The 7,823-nt window shown below is 40.3% G+C and overlaps 1 long non-coding RNA gene across 1 annotated transcript; it reads left to right on the forward strand.

The window, feature by feature from the left end:
• Nucleotides 1–453: 453 nt before the first annotated feature.
• Nucleotides 454–7,103, forward strand: LOC149102014 (uncharacterized). Its single transcript, XR_016202521.1, has 3 exons — nucleotides 454–551; nucleotides 1,653–1,793; nucleotides 6,852–7,103. It is a non-coding gene; the product is annotated as an uncharacterized LOC149102014 (long non-coding RNA).
• The last annotated feature ends 720 nt before the right edge of the window (nucleotides 7,104–7,823 follow it).

The raw sequence follows: 7,823 nt of genomic DNA on the forward strand, positions 1-7,823 counted from the left end.
GGAACCTCTAATCTCACGTAAAAAGCATTTGACGATTTTCGAAAATCGTCACATGAGAGATTTGCCTGCCGGCCATTGTTCAAGAGATGTATATCACTTCGACTGAAGGAGTTTCTAAGTTTATGCATATCAGAGTGAGAAAATGCGTATACAAATACAGAGGTTGTGTTTGTCACTGTTTGATTGTGATTGTCAGGCAAAAGCCGTCATTATCTAGACCTTAAGACTAGGTCATTCCCCCGTCAACTGTAACGTTTTTGTACATGGAAAATGACCTATCTATAAAAGACAAAAGCTAGAAATAGGATTAGAATTACCCAAGGAAGCCTATATCACTTGAAGGCTATATATAATAAAGTCAATAAACAAACTCCCTGCAAGCTAATATAACTTAGCTAGTGAGCACATAAATACGCAACTCCAGTGTGCTCTTTCCACAGTCCACGGTTCTTTTCATGCTGTTGCTGACAAGATAAAAACACAAACACTGTTCACCATGAGACTTTGGCTCGTCATTGCTGTCGTGTTGGTAATATTTGAGTGTCAGAGAGGTTAGTTGTAGTGGCTTTTAAGTTTAGTGTTTTTTTTTTTTAAACTGACATTTAAATAAGTGTTAGACTGACGAATTGCTAATACTTCTTTTCTACCAAACCCTAGTTCGAAATGAACCAAAGAAACTCGAGAAAACTAAAGACAAAGGAATAGACCTTTTTGAGGCGATTTGTCTCTCGCAGCAGTCTGATGAAAAGCAGACTGGTACAATGTCCGGTGAAAATGATCACCTGCGCTCACCTGTGATCATCTTTGTGCTCAAGGCGGAAAGCCTTCCTTCATTCACGTTGAAATAAGAACGAGATTCGATATTAGTTGGTTATTTCCTATGAGATGAGTGACACAAAAAGCGTATTTTCAATAAACTTTCCTCATATTCTCGATACGGAGGATTTCATTACAAGCAAGTACAGGATTGCCTGGGGAGTTTGAAAGATTCAGAAAGTTCAGGCTTGTCTTTTTGGATAAGGCAATCGCGGCACTCATTTGATGAATAATAAACTGGTATGCTAAGCAACTGATAGAAAACAAATTTTTGTACCAAGGGACAAAATCTCCTATGAAACTTAGCACTCAACGCTTTTTTGTATTGCAAGAGGGAAAGTCCTTCTCAGTCCGGCAGTGAAAACTAAAAAGAAATCCACTTGGTGTTTCTTGCGTAGTAACCCGAAAAGAATATTTTCACTTGAATCATCTATACTCGAGGCTGAAGGTAGCTGCTTTATAAAATATTACAATAACGCTATTGCCTTTTTGAAGAGTGTGGGAATTTGTGCAAAATAAACGTACATGATTCATTTATACTAAGCATAGCACCGAAGAGATAATCTCAGCTTTTGACCAGGGCTTTTTTATTGCATCGTCTTTTTTTAGTGCTATACGGTGGTGACGTGGTAACGCGAAAACAAAAAAGTCGAATCAATTAGTCTTCAAAGCTTAAAGAAGCTGCCATTTTTAAACACTAAGATAACCAGTATCTTTTCGAGATAAGGAAATTTCTGTAAAGTAACCTTAGCTGAATTAAGTTTTTGCGTCGTACCAGAACAGATAATCTCAGCTCTCGACCAGGGCTTTATTTATTCTATCGTCTTAATATTTAGTGCTTAGCTGTGGCGGAGGTAATGGTAGTGGCGGCGACGGCGGCGAAGGTGGAGGTGGAGGTGGTGGTGAAGGCGGTGGTGGCGGTGGTGGCGGCGAGGGGGGAAGTGGCGGTGCCGGTGGCAAGAGACCCCGAGTAGTTGGTGAGTAGTTTCTTCGCAGTTATTTATTCAGTCTTAAGTGAAGCAAACTGAGCATAGTTTACTAGAGAGGAGGCCCGTCCCTTTCTTGCAATAGAACAGTCCAATATAAGAATATAAAAACCTAAAAATAATTGTAAGAAAATCATTTGTAACAATGCAATAGTTAAAACACTTTTAACGGCAGGTAACTGTATTGAAGTGATATGCCTAAAAAATCATTTTTTTATTCGTTTTGCTCTTAAAAAACCAATCGCTTCCTTTATAACTCATCCTCCTAATAAAAACGATAAAGAACTGGTCATTACTTATCGCCTGGTGGGGGGGGGGGGGGAGGGGGGAAGGGGGGAGGATTTATGGGGGATCATTGAATTTTTAGGATTACGTACAAAAGGGGGATCAGTCATAACTGAGAGACCAAAAGGGGGGTCACTTAAAAAGGGGGGTCCACCAAGTCTGTGCCCATACAGACTTGGTAGACGGCAATTTGGCGCTCTAAAAAGTAACTTTGCAGTCTTCAAGCACTTGGGACGGTTACTTGCTGGTATGACATCTGACATCAATCACAGGGCAGCAGAATTCTATCGGCTCTATAAAGTCGAATGTAGCCCCTTGTTCCCGTTATTAAAATTTTGTACACATATAACAATAAATTAAGACTTTCAGATTGAGACGTTTCAAGAAGAAACTAGTATTTAAAAAGGTTAAACAGCGCTACTTGCTACATCTAATTTTATGATCATAAGCGACTCATTCTCGGCAACACTTTGCCCCCCAAAATGCATGACATCGCATCTTTGGCAACCTACAATTTCAAAATTTTCTTGGGGGAACATACGCCCGCAACCCCCTGGGTTGGCTGGCCCCTTCGGCCAAATTAGGCCTCGCTTTAATTGATGCCGCCTGTTATACTTTATTGAACGCCTGTGAAAAGTTCTGACCAGAACCCTGATCAGATATCGGGAAGACACGGATCAAAGACCGCACTATGGCGGCCTCATTAATCTGTAAGTCAGCATAATAGTTAAAAATATTACATTCAAATGACCGTTAAAAGCACTAAATATTTACGTCGAAAGGTAAATATGTGTGCGAAGACATTGAGGGGGTATCACGAAATTTATCAATACATACATACATACATACAGACAACCTTTATTTATACACGATAAAAGACGTCAAAACTAACAAGCTTGTGGGGTCGTGTACTAATAAGATACATAAAATAACTGCAATTAATAGATAAATAATTAATACAGTTAATAAAAAATTAATACAAGAATTAAGTAATTCTTACAAAAAATATAATTTGATAACAACGAATGAGATCCATAGTTAAAATTTTCCGATCTTTTGTTAATTATTTGTGGGGCTAAAACATTAAAATTAAATTCCTTAAAAGTGTTACAATTAACAACATTCTTCAAAAAAGATTTCAGGTCTGTGCTCTCTAGTATCGATCTATTAGTTCGCCCTATAGCCTTCTAGAGGACAGCCCCTCTATAGGAAATGGAGTTTTTAACGTATTTGGAGGTAAAACTCGGTACTATCAGCCCATGCTTTAGTCGTGAAGAAGGTCTGTCGCCGTGGATAATCAACTCTTCAGCCAAAGTGCAAGGGAGCATGCCATGATAACCCTTGAAAAAAAGTTTAATTAAAGAACGTTTATACATATATGTTAAAGTGTTCCACTTAACGGTAGCTAAAACGTCAACTGTTGGCATGTCCGGTGGAAAGCCAAAAATAATTCTAGCAGCACGGCAATGTTGTCTTTCCAATGTTTTAAATAACTCTGTCTGATTAACCCCGCTCCAGACGGGCATCGCGTACGTAATGGATGGCTGGATAACCTTTACGTAAAGTGACTGGCACACATGACTGGGTAGAAACTTGGATTTCTTCAGGAGGCTCAATTTGTTTGCAAAGTTTTTAATGACTTCTTTCAGGCGAGGTATCCAGCTCAGGTTTTGATCCAAGGTAACACCCAGAAGCCTGGCCGTAGCCTTGTATTCAATGATGGACTCGCCAATATAAATGGCAGGCAGCGGACCAATAAGCCGAGCTTTGGAGAGTAACATTACCTCGCACTTGCCAGGATGTGGAGTAAGGCGGTTGTTAACACCAGGTGAAAAGTTCTTCCAGGGCACAGTTTAGTAAACTGCAGGCGACGTCTTGCGAGGAGCCTGTACAGAAAACCGTAGTGTCATCAGCGTACATAAAAGTATCTCCAGATTTAATGAATGAAGGTAAATCGTTCGTAAAAAGCGTAAACAAGGTAGGACCCAACACCGAGCCCTGTGGTACTCCGCACCTAACGTACATTTTCGATGATTCTTTTCCATTTATCGTCGCGAACTACTTTCGATTCGAAAGGTAGCTATCCATCCACGCATAGAGTTCACCATCAATGCCGAACTGTCCATGTAATTTGTCCAATAAGCGCGAATGTAATACGCTATCAAAGGCTTTCCTGAAGTCTACAAAAGCGACAGCGACTGTGAGGCCGTCATCAACAAACTTCCTCCATTTCTCTGTGAGATGAATGAGAAGTAGCTCAGTGGAGTGAGCCTTCCTATAGGCCCACTGATTAGGAGTTATCAAGTTATTGTTCGTCGCATGATTGACAATGGCGGTATTGATTTCAGATTCGAGCAGCTTGCTTGGAACCGACAAAATAGAGATCGGACGATAATTTCCTGGATCGGTGCTGTCATCCTTTTTGAAAATCGGGGACACCCTTGTAAGTTTCCAACCCTCGTACGCAGTTTCGTGGTGGATGCTCCGTCGGAAAAGGCTCGTGAGGTGAGGGCTCACTGCATGACTGGCTAATTTCAAAAGTTTTGGAGAAATACCGTCAGGACCGGTAGCCTTATTGGATTTAAGATGCTTTATTTGTCGCAGAACGCCAACTTCAGAGAGATTGACCTCAGAAAGTGATGGTACGATTTTCGTCTGTGTCACCAAATCAGAAGACAGCGATCGCGTGATTGAAGGCGGGAGATCAAGCGCCAATTTCTCACCAACCGAGGCAAAATAGGTGTTCATCAAGCAAGCTTTCTCGTCGTCCTTAACAACAAGGTGACCCGACTCAGTTTTTAGTGGACCAACAACAGTTTGCTTCTTCGGTGCAGTGGCTTTTCGCACTAGATTCCAATATGCTCTAGTAGTCTTAATCTCAGTAAACAACTCATTGAAGTACATAGCTTTGGCCTGACGAAGGTCAGTGGTAATTTCGTTTCGAATCCTCTTGTACTCGCTCCAATTATGTGGGCATTTAGTGTTCACAGCCAATTTGAATAGTTTGTATCTTAGGTTAATCTTAAGACGGATACTGTTTGTAATCCAAGGAAGTGAGGAGCTTCTGACATTTACATCTTTAAGAGGTGCGTGTTGATCACACACATCAAGGAATAACTTGTTCCAGGCCCATAGTTTGTCATCAGGATCGTCAAAAACAGAGGCAACATGAAAGGGCGCGAAGGAAATATCCTGCTGGAAGTTGGCCTCATTAAAATTCTTGTAGTTCCTAGTTTTGATTATTTTAGCGGGAGGCCGTTTTTGTGTCAGTCGAATAGAAGCGTGAATTAAGCTGTGATCAGAAATCCCCAAGTAGAAAACACCAGATGAATGGATCAATTCTTTCTTGGATGTCACAATTAGGTCAATTAGCGATTCACAAGTTTGTGTAACACGGGTTGGCGATGTTATTGTATTCTCTAAATTTAAAACATCAAAAATACTCAACAACTTTGCTGCGTTCTTGTTCCTTGATACAGTGTTCAGAATACTCAGATCGCAGTTTAAATCTCCTAATAGGAAGATGTAGGATGATCTGAGCCATGCGCTTTCTAATTGTTTCTGAAATTTATCGAAGAAGTCATTATCATCTGGTGCTCTGTAAATAACAGAAAATAAAGCAGTTACTGATGGGAAATTCACTTGAATCCAGATAGCCTTAAGGTTCTTATCGGACAGATCTCTTCTGTAAATGACAGTAAGATTTTCCGCGTAGTACAGCACACACCCTCCTCCTTTACGTTTTGGCCTATCCAAACGGAAAAAGCGAAGACCCTCAATTTCGATATGAAAGTCAGGAACAGAACTGTCGAGATGCGACTCTGTTATTGCGAGAATGTCGAAATTACATAATTCTTGTAGCAAGCGAATCTCATCAATCTTCGATCGAAGGCTCCTAACATTCAGGTGCGCCACTTTAAAATCTTTAACAGATGATTGCCGCAGGCTCATTGCAAACTCCCTCAAACTGTCATCTACAACAGAGGGTTCTGCATAATCATCTGAGGAGCCGATGCACAAATCTCTAGCAACACCTCCGTAAGCCTCCTGCGAATTGATTATCGAAGAACCAGGACCATCATTCGGTTGTTCAAAGAAAGAATCACTGAACTTCGGTAAAGAGCAGAAGGAACAGGTCCAAGGGAGATTAAAATTCTTAAGATAGTATTTGAAAGTCGCTTTGCTCATATTGATGCACATTGCATGAAACCACCTTTGACATTCCACACAAAAAATGGCGTCTTGATTATTTCGCACGTTGCATTGGCATTCTCCGCAAGGATATTTAGCGGTATTTCTCTTCTTCGGTCCAGGATTCGGATGAATATCCCCTGACTTCAAGTGCAGTTGAGACGAGCTTGTAGCTCCCGTGTTGTGAGGCACCCTTAGCAGGGTGAACGTCCTCCGGCGTGTATGCCTCGAAGGAAGTCGAAATGATAAAACTTCTTCCGGGAATTTTAATCTATGAGGGGGATACTTCAATAAAAAAAAAAAAAACAAAAAAAACATTTAAAGGGGTATCAGTTAAATGTTATTGTCTTTCGCCGAAAATGCTCCGCCATCCCCCAGGAGATAAATAATGACCGGTCCCTAAATATATTTAAAACTGATTGTGTATCGTTCAGGTTTTACCTTTATTCAAGAATGGAAAATTTGATTACTCCTAGCTGAGTTTTTAGATTTTTCAATACCATCCCAATAAAGGTAATCTCAGCCCAGGATAAGGGACTTTTTTTCATTTTATTTTATTTTATTTTTTTTTAGTGCCATCCATCCCTGACGGTACAGTGCCAACCATTCCTGAAGGTTTAGTGCCATCCATCCCTGAAGGAAATGGCAGCGACGCTGACGATGACGATGACAAATGATGTCTCAACAAGATTAAAAATCATGCCCCTACTGCATTTTTTTTGGGAATTAAGCAATGCATGTGCACGATGTTAAATTTATATAATAATCGTAGTGGAAGACTTTTTAAAGTAATGTAAAACAGCAATAAAAGTTACACGAACATGATCGGTCTGTTGTCCTAGGTCATTTTGAGTTCAACTTCAAATTGGAGTTGCAGCAACTGCAATAGGTATATTGACGAAGAATCCGCAAAGAACGGAAAGTGCGAGATTATTTGTAAAATGGGGTTGACGGGCCTACACGACACATTACGTTTGTACACTTGCCGTTCTCCTTTCGGTCTCTCGACCTTTCTCTTCGCAGAGTTTTACAGCTCTGTAATTTGTCATGTATTCATACTTTGTTTAGGCTCATTTCTATCGGAAGATATGTTTTAAAGTCTCCAAGTATTGGCTTTCGAGGGAAAAAGTTTGAAATATACAATGAACATGCTACTAAGTTGCGTTCTATATTGTTGACAACTGAAAACCAGAAGCCGGCGTCCCACAGGCGTTCTTTCGCTTTTTCTCACCGCGCTTTTCCTCTATTTCCTTGCTCACCGTTTTTCGCGCTGCACCCCAGCTAACTGAAAATCTGGAAGAGGCTATTACTAATGATGAAATAAGATTCTCATGAACAGCTCTATAACATGTTATCCTGTAGTAATTTTAGAGGCTTTCAGAGTCCATGAACAAGTTCATTGTGACGTAACTGATTGGATTCATTAATGCTGCAACTACAACGAGCCCTCAACGATTGCCGGGCCAGTAATATTTAATATAATAATCCTTTAAAGATGTTTGAATTTCGTGTAGAGGTTTTAACCTTTTTGTTAAACCGATTGAC

The sequence above is a fragment of the Orbicella faveolata genome, unplaced genomic scaffold (assembly GCF_042242905.1).
Source record: "Orbicella faveolata isolate gen_17 unplaced genomic scaffold, um_ofav_v1 contig_36, whole genome shotgun sequence".
In the NCBI taxonomy this organism is placed as follows: Eukaryota; Metazoa; Cnidaria; class Anthozoa; order Scleractinia; family Merulinidae; genus Orbicella; species Orbicella faveolata.